At 36.2% G+C, this 13211-nt stretch overlaps 1 pseudogene; it reads left to right on the forward strand.

Moving 5' to 3' along the window:
* Positions 1-2552: 2552 nt before the first annotated feature.
* Positions 2553-13211, forward strand: part of LOC142442299 (small kinetochore-associated protein pseudogene) — a 29712-nt pseudogene continuing 19053 nt past the window's right edge.

Raw genomic sequence — 13211 nt, forward strand, 5'->3', positions numbered from 1 at the left:
AGGCCAGGAAATCTGGAAGATAGCCACTTGGCCAATTTACTGGAAAAGATCCATATTTGTGTCCACTAAATCTAAAATGATATCACATGCCAGTAACATATAGCTCTAGATAATCCAACAATGTTTGCTGCGGTGTATTGACAAGGAACTGCCATATATTCAGGTTTGATTCAGAAGAGCATGTGTAACAAGGGAGAGCCTTGCTGCTGTCAGATGCATCTTCGCTGAAAACAGAGAATATGATAAAGATGTTTACCTGTGCTTTATTGACTATGCCAAGGTATTCATTGTGTGGTATGGTCCCATAATAAAGTACGAGTAATCTTGAGAAGAATTGGAACTCCTGAACACTGTGGTGCTCATGCAGAACTTGTACATGGGACAAGAGACAGTTGTGTGAACAGAGCTATGGTTCCTAAATAATAACTGTTCACCTTCTACATCCTCTAAGGGTTTACCCTTTGTGAACTGTCTCTTCTGAGAAGGTGAATTTCTCTAGTCATATATTAGGTTCTCTTTCTGTTATCCTGTACAAACATAGCACATGTATTCCCTTCTTCAATGGACTAACTGGAATTATTGAAGACAAGACCCAGGTTTTTCTCATGACCATTGCATGCTAAGTGATTTACACCGTTTCTGTTGCTGTGAGGTGCTGTCCAGTCGGTCCTAAATCATAGTCACCCTATGATCCACAGAAGGACACACCGCTCATCTTGTGCCACTTGCACAATTGTTCCTATTTGTGAACCCAGAGCTGCAGCCACAGTGTCAATCCATTTTGCAAAAGGTCTTCCTCATTTTATCTGCCTTCTACATGATCAAGCATGACGTTCTTCTCCAGGGAGTGCTTTCTCCTGATAACATGTCCAGAGTACATGAAATAAGTCGAGCCTCTCTTTCCTCTAAAGAGCTTTCTGGCTATACTTCTTCAAGACATATTGGCTTGCTTGTTGGGCAAACCTGATACGATCGATGTTCCTTGCCAGCACCAAATTCAAATGCATCGATTCGTCTTGTGTTTTCCTGTTCAGGTTACACATAATCACAATGAAGTATTGTGGAATCCCGTTTTTTTTCTCAGGCTATCATAGTTTGTTATGATTCACAGTTGGATGGCTTGATATAGACAATAAATCAGAAGTAAACATCTTTCTGGTATTCTGTTCTTTCAGTCAAGATCCATTTGACATTGCCAGTGAAGCCCCTTGTTCCACAATGTGTCCTGCCTTAACCTCTAACAATGCTCTTGTCACTTTAGTACTGCAACTGTTGTTGGAGGATATTCAGGACATTTCTACTTGCGTGTGCTATTAATGACATTCTATACTTTGCACATTCTGTTAGGTCACCATAATTTGGAATGGGTATAAATATCTCTTCCAGTCTGTTGGCCAAGTAGCTATCTTTCCATTTTCCTGGCTCAGACGAGTGAGCGCTCCCAGTGCTTTACCAGCTTGTTGAATCATTTCGATTCATATCCATTAAGTTCTGGACCTTATGTTTAGTTAGCTAGCTTCCAATGAAGTTTGAACTTCTTTCTTGATTACCATTGCTTCTTGGTCACATGCTACCTCTTGAAATGGTTGCATGTCAATTATTATTTTTGGAACAGTGACTGTGTCTTCTTTTTGTCCTCTGCTAATGTTTTCCAAGTCAGTAGTTTGAAATCACCAGCCCATCCAAGGGACAAAGAGGGGCTTTCTACTTTTATAAAGAGCTGATGTCTGAGAAATCCATAGGGTCAATTTGATCCTGTCATATTCGGTCACTGAGTCAGAAATGACACTATGGTTGTGGATTTGCTTTTGTTGTTGTAATTGTTTTGATTTGCATCATTCAATAATTTCCCCAAAGACTCTCTCAATATTACAACTCAAAACTTGGATTTTAAACATTTCTTTCAGTTTAACATATGCTGTGCCTGTTCTTCATCTTTTTGGTTTGCTAATACGGTTTCTAGCACATTGTAAATGCTCAATAAACAGTTAATAAATATGCTTAGGAGACAGATGCTTCCTCTGTGACATCACCTCAATATCTATGTCTGGTCTAGTTGAAGGTTTTAAAGAATATATTCCCTGGGAGGAAGAGAAAGTATAGGAGCAGAAGAAATATGAGAAAGTAGAAAACGAAAGATGTAAAAGAGGCAGGGAGAGTAGAAAGGAGAAATGCTGAGAAAGACACAGTGAGATGAATCTGCAGTGGTCTGTCTCTTGATATAAATGAAATGAGCTCATTAGGCTCATGCAGCACACATGGTTAAGTACTTAGTATTGTCTGAATAATTAATCTTTCAAACCCACACCAGTGGTGCCTCAGGATAGGGCTTCTCAAACTTTTTCCACTTACGCACCTTTTTCTCCCAAGAAATTTTCTCCATAAGGTCTGACAGAAACACCTTGAATCCATTAAAAAAATAATTTTGGGTTGTTGTGCACTCAGAAACCTTTTATTTTTACCAAATCTTTCATGGCCCCACTTTTCAATAAGTTTTTCTTTAGCAGATGAGCCAACAGATCTGCTTCTGAACGTGATGTTTGTCCAACCGCATGGCGCTCTATGCTCTGCGCACCGGAAGTGGCTATACAACAAGCTTGGTGACGACTTACAACATGGTTGGAGTAACGGAAAATTCTGTTTTGAACATAAAAGCCACTCTCCCCCCACATTTTGTAAGCTTTTATGAAATTTCCTTAAGAGAATAGGCATAATTTAAAGATATAGTGGATAATTAATTGATCTAATCTTAGATAAACACAATTAATAACAACAAATATTAGTGGACTTTGTTTAATTTTGCTAGTGTTTTGTCACAATTTGTTTACCACTTGGCAAACTATGAAAGTGGAGCTTCTAATTTATACTTACACAGCCACTAAGAATGAGTCTCACACATTTACCTGTGTAATAAGTGCAAAGAAAAACTCAGAAAATGACCTTAGCTTGTGCTTGTGGAAACCTGTTTCTGTGTGTGTCCTGAATCCATCCTCTCCTTTCCATTGCTATTTCCGCTGCTAGGTTCAGCTCTTTCTCTTATTGCAAATAAAGATTCTATCCAGTTATCTCCTATCTTTTCTCTTGTGTTCATGCTCCGCACCCTATCTCCCATACTACCCCTAGACTGTTCTAAAAATGTAAATCTATCATAACACAGCTTTAAATCTCTCTGTGGCTTCCTATCACACATAGGAAAAGGTTGAGTATAATTTGTTGCCTGCCTTATTTATATTCTCCTTTTCCATTATGCCTCCCAATTCTCACTATATTCTTGATTATTTATAGATGCTTTGAAGTGACCTTCTCTCTCAGTCCACCGATTCTTTATACATGTCCATGCTGCCTAGCATACATTTGCCCCACATTTTACACTTGTTTAAATACAACTTATGCTTAAAAGTGAAACTCAAGTGTAATTTCATTTCCAGATCTTTCGTAGTTAGCTCTCCTCTTTAATTTTCTATAATAGGTTTATGATATTATGCATTTTAATTTTGTGGAGTTTTATTATAACATCCTACCACCCTCACTGCATGCAGTTACTGTGGGTACAGATTCTTCTCTGATTATATCCATATTCTGACTACTTAAAAATGTACTTGGAATAATATTACACAGGGCAGATGTAATAGTGTATATTTTTTAAAATTTTTACCCAGGTTCACAAGTCTGCAAATAGTAGAAATTTATTTCAAGTTTGCTTAAACAAATTTCATTTAGATATAAAATTAAATATGTCTGTCTATTTTAAGGTGAATGGAAATAACCCATAAATGCTAAATAAACAAATGGCAGCTGTGATATTTTTTTCTTTCTTCTTCCTTTCTTCCTTCCTTCCTTCTTTCTTTCCTTCCTTCATTCTTTCCTTCCTTCATTCTTTCCTTCCTTCCTTCCTTCCCTCCTTGCTTTCTTTTCTTCATGTTTTTTACTTTGTCTTGACTTCAGAGCTTTTTGCAGAAAAGCTCTCAGGTCATACCTCCCAGGTTATACCAACTTTCCTTCTGCTTACAATGAATCCATTCTTAGCACACTGAAACACTGCCTGATCCTGCATAAACCTTGTAATTGGTTGTAGGTAAGAATATTGTGATTTATATGGTGTCACTGGCTAATTTTCTAAAGCACATCACCAGGATTTCCTTACTAGATCTATCTCATTCTAGACAATGATTTGGTATCAGTTTGAAGATGTACGTTTCTACGGACAGAGTTGGTGACTGCAAATGCGATACACTAGCCAGAGATTAAATTCACCTTTTTGATAATGGGAAGAAAAAATATACCATTAAATTACTTTGACAGATTATATGTCAACTTGGGTAGGCCAGGAATTTCCATGTTATGATCTAACATAGTATGGTCAATTTCTGTGAAGTAGCAAAGCAGGTGTGGGCAAACTTGTAAGGTGCTATCAAGTGGCTTCTGACTCATGGCAAACCTTTATAAACCAGCAAGATGCTACTTGGTCCTGTGCCATCTTCACCATTATTTCTATATTTCAGCCCATTGCAGCCACTCTCAACCCATCTTGTTGAGGGACTTCTTTTTCATTGCCCCTCTACTTAACCAAGCATGATTTTCCTTTCCAGGGATTGACTTCTCCTAACAATATATCCAAAGTATGTGGAATGAAATTTCTCTCTCATTGCCTCTAAGGATCATTATGTCTGTACTTCTTCCAAGACCAAGTGGTTTGTTATTTTGGCCATCCATTGTACTTTCAATATTCTGTGCCAGCACCTTAATTCAAACACATTGAGTCTTCTGGATTTTTTTTTCTTATTCAGTGTCCAACTTTTACATGTATATAAAGCAACTGAAAATACTGTGGCTTGGGTCAAGTCCAACATCGTCTTCAAAGTATCATCCTTACTTTTCGACACTCTAAAGAGGTCTTGTGCAAAATATGTACCCAGTACAATATATTGTTGGATCTCTTGACTGAGGTTTCTGTGAGCAATGATTGTGGATCAAACAAGACAAAATGTTAAACAACTTCAACATTTCCTCTGTTCATCATGATGTTACTTACTGGTCCAGTTGTGAGGATTTTGATTTTCTATTTACATCCATACTGAAGGCTGCAGTCCTTGTTTTTCACTAGCAAGTGGTTCAAGTCTCCTTCATTTTCAGCAAGTAAGGTGGTGTCAGCTGTATATTGCAGGTTATTAATAAGCTTTCCTCAAATCCTAAGGACTTAATCTTCATATAGTTCAGATTTTCTGGTGATTTGCTCTGTATACAGATGCAATAAAGATGGTGAGACAATACAGTCCTGATGCACATATCTTTCTTGATTTGAAACCATGTAGTTGTCTCCTTTTCTGTTTAAATCAATGCCTGTTAGGCCATGTACAGGTTACACACGAACACAATGTACTGTTCTGGGATTCCCAATCTTTCCAAGGCTATCCAAATTTTGTAATGATCCTCACGGTTGAGTGCCATACCATAAAAAATAGTCATTTAAACACAAGTAAGCATATTTCTGGTATTCCCTGCACTGAGCCAATATCCCGTTTAGGTTAGCCATGATATCCCCTGTTTTACATCCTCTTCTGAATCCAGCTTCGACTTCTGGAAGTTCCCTGCCTATGTGGTGTTGCAACCATTATTGGATGATCTTCAGCAAAAAATAAGCATTGTGTTGGAGCAACTTTCTTTGGAATGGGTAAAAAATATAGACCTCTTCCAATCAGTTGGCCAAGTAGCTGTCTTCCAAATTTCCTGGCATAGACAGGTGAATACTTCTAGTACTTCATCAGTGTGTTAAAGCATTCTGCTTGGTATTTGTCAAGTCCTCTAACCTTGCTTTTGGCTAATGACTTAAGTAAGCTTTGAAATTCTTCCTTCAGTACCATTGGTTTTCGTTATTGCTAATGCTATATTTTACAATGACAGTGCCTTCTTTATTTCCTTTTTTTCATTTTAATTGCCAATAATAATCAATGGAACTTGATTGCATTTTTGTTCAATTTCCAACTGAAAACTTGGTCGAATTCTTCAGTTTCTTCATTGTTAGCTTTGGTGGTCAGTGCAGAAATTAGAATAATAGTTGCATTGATTGTATCATCTTCAAAGTGGATACATATAATCCCTTCGATCACAGAAAGATGCTTCAATTATACCTTGAGATATCCTTTTTGACAATAAGTGCAATGCCGTTCCTCTTGTTTCGATATGAGCATAGTAATCCCCAGGATTCTCTGCTTCAAAATGATGAATATCAGTCCATTTCAGCTCACCAATTCAGGTTTCTTTAACTTCTAATTCTCCTAGATCCATACTTTTTTACATTTTGAGTTCCAATGATTATTTGATGTTTGCAGTTTTTTCTTTCCCTTATGAGTCTTGACCCATCAGCAAATGAAGCTCCAGCGGCTCTATTCCCACAGGCTACCCTCCATTCCATCATTCTGTACAATTTTTATTCGGAGCGTCTGCTGACCTGAGAGGCTCAGCTCCTGCACTCTCTCCGACAGTGTTCTGCTTCTTTCCATGACGTGTTCAGTATCTGGAAGTATTTTGATTCTGTCCCTCAGGTTTTCAGCGGCTCATTCCTCAGAAGTGGACAGTCCATTCCTTCCTCATAGTCTGTTATGATTCTGTTGACACCAGATCATTTTTGCTGACATTGTCTTGAGCAGCATAGCAGCATAAATTTGGCAAATTAACCGATAAGTGGTTGTGAGTGCAGAGCAATCGCTGTTAGGTACCATCTACTTTCGACCTTATGCATAACAGAACGACACATTGCCTCATCCTAGGCCATATTCCTAATTGTTCTTACACACGAGTCAATTGTCTCAGCCACTGTGGTAATCAAGCTTATGGAGGGCCTTCCTCTTTGTAGCTGCACATGATGTCCTTCTCCAGGGACTGGTGTCTCCCTGCTACACGCACAAAGTATGCAAGAGGAAATCTCGCCATTTTTGCTTCAAAGGAACTCTTTGCCCATACTTCTTTCTAGACAGATTTGCTTGTCTTTTGGGTAGTCCAAGGTACTGTCAAGAATCTTTGCCAATGCAACTAATCAAATGCATTAATTGTTCGTTCTCCATATTCAATGGCCAATTTTAACATGCATATGAGATACTTGAGGGCCCCATCACTTGAGTCCCACCCAGTTTATTCCCCATGGTATCTTCTTTGCATTTTCTCTAAAGAGGCCTCGTGCCACATATTTACCCAACACAATGTGTCTTTGATCTCTTGACTGCTGCTTCTATGAGTATTAATTGTGAATATAAGCACGACAAATCCTTGACAACTTCAATCTTTTCTCCATTTATTATGGTGTTCTATATTGGGCCAGTGGTGAAGGTTTTCGTCTTCTTTAGATTGAGTTTTAAACCATCCTGAAGGCTGCAGTCCTTGATCTTAATCAGCAAGTGTTCCATGTCTTACTCACTCTCAGAAGTATCTGTCACCTGCGTGCTGTGGGTTGTTATTCCACATTCCTTCGATCCTACTGCTGCCTTCTCTTCCTATACAACGACTTCCTGAATTCTTTGTTCAGCACAAAGGTTGAAAGGTTTGGTGAGAAGACATAATGCTGATGCAGACCCTTTCGAGTGGCAAACCACCCAGTGCTGCGCTCTTGTTTCATAGACCAGTTCAGAAACGTGCACAATAAAGTGCTCTAGAATTCCCATTCTCCAGGCTCGCCATAATTTTTATTATACACAGAATTGAAAGCCTTTGAATAATCAATAAAACACAAGTAAGCATCTTTCTGGCATTCTCTGCTTTCATCAAGAGCCCTTTGACATCCTTAATAAAATTTCTTGTCCCATGTCCTGTTCTGAATCTGGCTTAACCTCTGACAGCTCTTCTGACAACTGAAACTACTGGTGGTTTATCTTCAGGAACATTTTACTTGCATGTGTTATCAATAGTATTGATCTATAATTCCTTTTTTTGGAAAGAGTACAAATCTTGATCTTTTCCATCAGTTGGCCAAGTAATCTCTCTTCCAAATTTCCTGGAATAAATAAGTGCTTCCAGTGCTTGGTCAGCTTGCTGAATCATTTTAATTGACATGCCATCAATTTCTGGAAACTTGTTTCATGGCTAGTGGTTTCAGTGTTTTCAATATTAGTGAAAAATATTAAATACATATAAAATGAAACAATGAAACACTTATTTATGGTATTTTCACTTTGTTTCTTGGTTGGCATCCTCACTTGCAATATTTTTTTGTTTTTATCTTAGCATTGGAGCTGTGTGATTTATCTTCCCACTGTAGGAGTTGGACTCCATTCCTTTAGAGGTAGGCCATCTAGAGAAGAGTCATTTTGATGAACATATTAGGAAGTTAGGCGACATTCCTTCTCTGAACATATTCTGTTCATGCTTGAAAAACCCCTTTCCACTTCTGTTGAATTTACAAATTTGTTCTGATGATATTTTCATCTCTCTCAGTATTGTAAGGACAAAATTCAATTATAATTTCTGTGGGAATTTTGAGCATAACAAAGCTGAATTTTGGGCATAACAAAACATCACTCTGGTTGTTCGGCGTTTCTTATCTTTATGTTATATACTTAATGAATAAAAATGCAAAGGAATAATATGGTAATATTTCACCAAAAGTATAATGAGTTTTATAAAATTTTGTCAAAAATGACTTTACACAGCCGTAGAGACTAGCAAGTCTAGTCAGGTTCCTAGTTCATAGGTGAGAGGGTAAACTGGAGACTTCTGGTTTGCAAAGGATGTGTTGCTGTGGCAGTAACATCACAAACTGGTGGCTGTAGAGGCAGATGCATCCAAGATAAGCAGGTGGACTTGTTAGTGAAGAGACAAATGAATCCAAGGTCAGTAGGTCAAGTAGCAGGCCGCTATATTTTCCCAAGATCCACAGGCGAAATAGCATGTCATTGGCTTAAGTTCAAGGAATGGGAGGTGTACAGCCCAGATTCAGGATCTAGACCTACCAAAAATAACCCAGCTTCATGTCTATCACCAAGATAATATTTTATTAATACTGTCCCTTCTTCTTTATTTCCTACTTTTGCACTTATAATTACCATAATTATCAATGCATCTTGAGTGAATGACGAATTTCAGACTGAAGATGTTGGTAGATTTCTTCCAATTTCTTCATCCTTATCTTTTGTGGCTGGTGCATAAATTTGAATAATAGTTGTATTGATTTCATATGCGTCAAGGCAATTAGATACAATCCTATCACAGACAGCACTGGACATCAAGACTGAGTATTTTGACAATTAATCTAATGCTATTCCTCTTGATTGTGTCATTCCTGGCATAGTAAATCAGATGATTCTTTTTCTGATTCAAAATGGCCAATTGCAGTTCATTTCAGCTCACTAATGCTGAGGCTATTGATCTTTATGTGTTCCATATAGTTTTCAACGACTACCAATTTTCCTACATTCATACTTCACACTTTCCAAGTGCCAATCATTAGCAAATTTTTGCAATGTTCCTCCTTACCTTGAGTCATCCCATCCATATATGAAGATCCCACACTACAGGTTATACAAGACTCACCTGCTCACCATGGCCTTCACGCTGAGATATCAGTGCCTCCCTAGTCACGTTTTGAGCACTCTCTGACCCCAGGGACCAATTCTCTGACATTATCTAAGACAATATGCTGGTTTTATTCATTATGCCTTAAGGATCAGACCATGTTTTGAAGCTATGCATAAGGCTTTCAGTGACTACTTCTGAAATGTGAAGCAAATTCAATATTTGTTATTTTAGTTTGGAAGCTTTGCTGAAACCTGTATGCATCCAATTTATAAGGAAGACCAAAGAAAAAGTGCTGTATCTCACAAAGGCTTCATACTTGTAAAATATTGACTATGTCAGAATGCTGTGTGTTTTATGTGCAGAGTGAAAACATTATCTTTTTTCACACATATTCATGCCCTCCATTGAAGAAAAAGAAGCTTATTTAAAATATTTAACTCAGGATAGATAAATGAAGACTCACAAAGCCAAGAATCAGTGATCATTGAGGTTCACTCATTAATATTATTATTAAAACCAAAATACACACACCCACAGATTCAAAATATCTAATGTCTGGTTTTATCTATTCTCGAAGAGAATTACTAGATATATTTAGAATCATGAACTGCAGAGTTTTCACTCATTTTTTCTCATTCTTAAAACGGATCAAAGGTCAGTACAAGTAACAGCATAGTTGGAGGTTGAATATCCTCTCAGAGGCTCCAGTTATTATATTATAATTTATATTAAAATTAACTATAGTGTTTTTTGTTCTTTTTCTGTGGTAAACATAAATAATAGAAAGTAAAATGTAAATTAAAAGCATATGTTAAAATTCTGGATTCCTTCTGTTAATAACAAAATAATTAGTGCCAAATTTCTTTAAAATGATGAAATGAATAAGATCTTTGAGAAGAGAAAAATAATGTCAGTGTGTGTGTGCTATAAATTACAACTAATTTCAGTGTTCACAAGCCAGCTTTCATTGGAACACAGTCACATTCATCCATTCACTTGTGCTAAAACTAGAGTTTAGTAAAAACAAAGATTATATGGCTTGGAAAGCCTAAAATATTTATTTTGACGCTTTGCTTAAAAAAACAATGTTGACACTTGTGATTTGGAACACAAAACAACACAGTAAACTCCTTTGCCTACACTATGGAATAATGTATGATGGGATATCAAGAAGTTTATGGTAAAGTGTCAATACATTTTAATTTCTATTATTCCAATTATTTTTAAAGCACCTTTGTAAGGTTTCAACTAAATATCTATTGTCAATACTTAATTTTACATAATAATTCTTTAAAAATATTAGGAGCTATTACAGATATTATTACAATCCATAGTTATATTACATCAAGCATAATTATACAATTGCTGCCATCACATCTTTCTTAATACAAATTTTTAATGACTAGATGATTAACAAATTATATGGAAAGAGAATTTTCATTTCAAGGAAAGTAAGAAAAAGAATGAGCCATGAGCTAAAGTTTTATTCTAAACATTATTTAAATTTGTGGAAAATAACTTGCTTCCTTGATAGAATACTTGAAAGTACCCAGTTATTTTGAATGGAAAAAAGGCTTACCAATGCACTTCATATGCAACATATTAGACGTTGTTACAGAGAGTAAAATGATGGTCAGAGGAATTACTGCCAAGAAGATAGTTAAATTGTAATGAAAATATTTTATAAGTGTGATGATCAAATAACAACATGAAAGTTAAGATAAGACATGTGCTAATGAATGCATCAGTATGGGAAAATTCCAGATGATATTTCTCTATATTTTCTGTGAGTTTTTGAACAGGCTATGTGATGAACAGCTTTGTTATCAACAAAAAATAGAAAAGCACCCTTTGATTCATGTAAAGAAAAAAAACCAAGGAGTCATATAATATTTTTAATATCATAAGACATTTTAAGATCTCATATAAATTCTTCATTTTATCTGCAGAGAATGATTTTCAAAGCGACTTGTAGAAAGTAAATTAACTGTAGCATTCTTTTTTCTCCTCTATAGAGTAAATCATTCTATAAACAGAGGGTATTTTGTCCACATGTGGGTAAGATGTACTTTGTAGCAGAATATTTTATGCAAAATTTGTGATCCTAATATAAGTAGGGTACATGTATAACCTATTTTTTGGAAAATTCTACTTAATTAAACCCAACTAAATATAAAACAGCCTGGGTGCCCTGAATAGGTGGATTGTTTATATCATCACTATAATTATGACAGCAACATTTTGAACAAGATTAAGGGAATGGGTTTTATATTGGCCACTTATAGAAATTTAATTACTGCTGCTAATATTCCATGATGTTTTAGATTGTTAAAAAGGAAAACAAATAGTGTAAGATTGTATTTCCTTCTCAAGGTAGGGAAATATTTATTTTAACTTTCTTAAAGTACAAAACAAAGCAACATAAATTCAGACATGACACTGACCTTATTTTGACATCAGCTTCTTTTCACCTACCCTCGCCCCCCCCCCCACCAATGGTACACCCCAGAAGCCCTTTACTGTTGTCCCTCTAGGTTCATCAATCCTAGGTTGCATATACCGAAATCTAGAAAAATCTGTAACAAAAATTCAACCATATTTGAGATAAACCCGAATATGAACAAACAAAAAAATGCAGAAAATGTTGAAAAACAGATCCAACCTAACATTCATCAATCAACAAGGGGATCAACTGGGAAGGTTTTAACTGTTCCAGTCAGGTCGGTTATTTTGGTCTTCTATAACATCCCTCCAATGAACTCTGTTTGGTAATCAGTTTCCTCCAAACCCTCTATTATGGACCACAGGAAATCACCAGAGGCCAGTTTCCTGTGTAGATCTCACAAATGGATCTTGGGGTCCCCCTATTGTCTACAGTCTTCAGCAAACCAGCCTCACAATTGAGGCTCTGATACAGTCCCCTCCTTCGGCATCCAATTATATGATCTACAATCTTTTGGTGACTGATGTTGGTGTGCTTCTTTCCTGTGGATTGAGTTGACAACTCACTTAGATGGCTGCTTGTGGGGAAACAAGCCTTTAAGACACCAGAGGCTATTTGATCCTAGATCTAGTCCCCATCTAATTTCCCCCCAATCTTTTCTATAGCACCCATATCTTCTTTGTTCTGTTCCTGAGAATGAGTATTAAGCAGGGCCAAAATATAAGAACTAATTGCTCTTAAATTGGACCTAGGATTCCCTAACTGAGTTAAAAAGTAAAAAAACGTGAAAAAGAAGTTTATTTAGAAGATTTAAATAATATTCAAAAGCAAAAACATTTAAATATTATTTAAACTTATTAAGTAAAAAATGAATACAATAGGTCATTATCAGTAAATTGTCTTTTACTAGATAATTTTGCTATTTAGTTTAGTAAACTATGCTTATGTTTGAAAAAAAAAGTAATACTCTGTGGGTCAAACCTAAAAACAGACATTTATCTTGATTGACAAAATATTTTAAAATGTTAATTATATTTCATATGATTTTATAAAGTATTGAAATAATTAATTGTAGCTAAAGAATAGAACACATAATTTTCACCTCCCTTCTGTGATTTAAAATATGTTCTCCTGAAAGTGCTTGTTTATGATCAACTGAAAAAAAAACACCAGCGGTGTGGCTTGTTCATGCAGGACAGCAAATGAGTGACACTGCACTTGTCTCATAAATATTATTTAAAGGATATCGAGCAGCATAGTATGA

This window comes from Tenrec ecaudatus, chromosome 3 (assembly GCF_050624435.1).
Source record: "Tenrec ecaudatus isolate mTenEca1 chromosome 3, mTenEca1.hap1, whole genome shotgun sequence".
Lineage (NCBI taxonomy): Eukaryota > Metazoa > Chordata > Mammalia > Afrosoricida > Tenrecidae > Tenrec > Tenrec ecaudatus.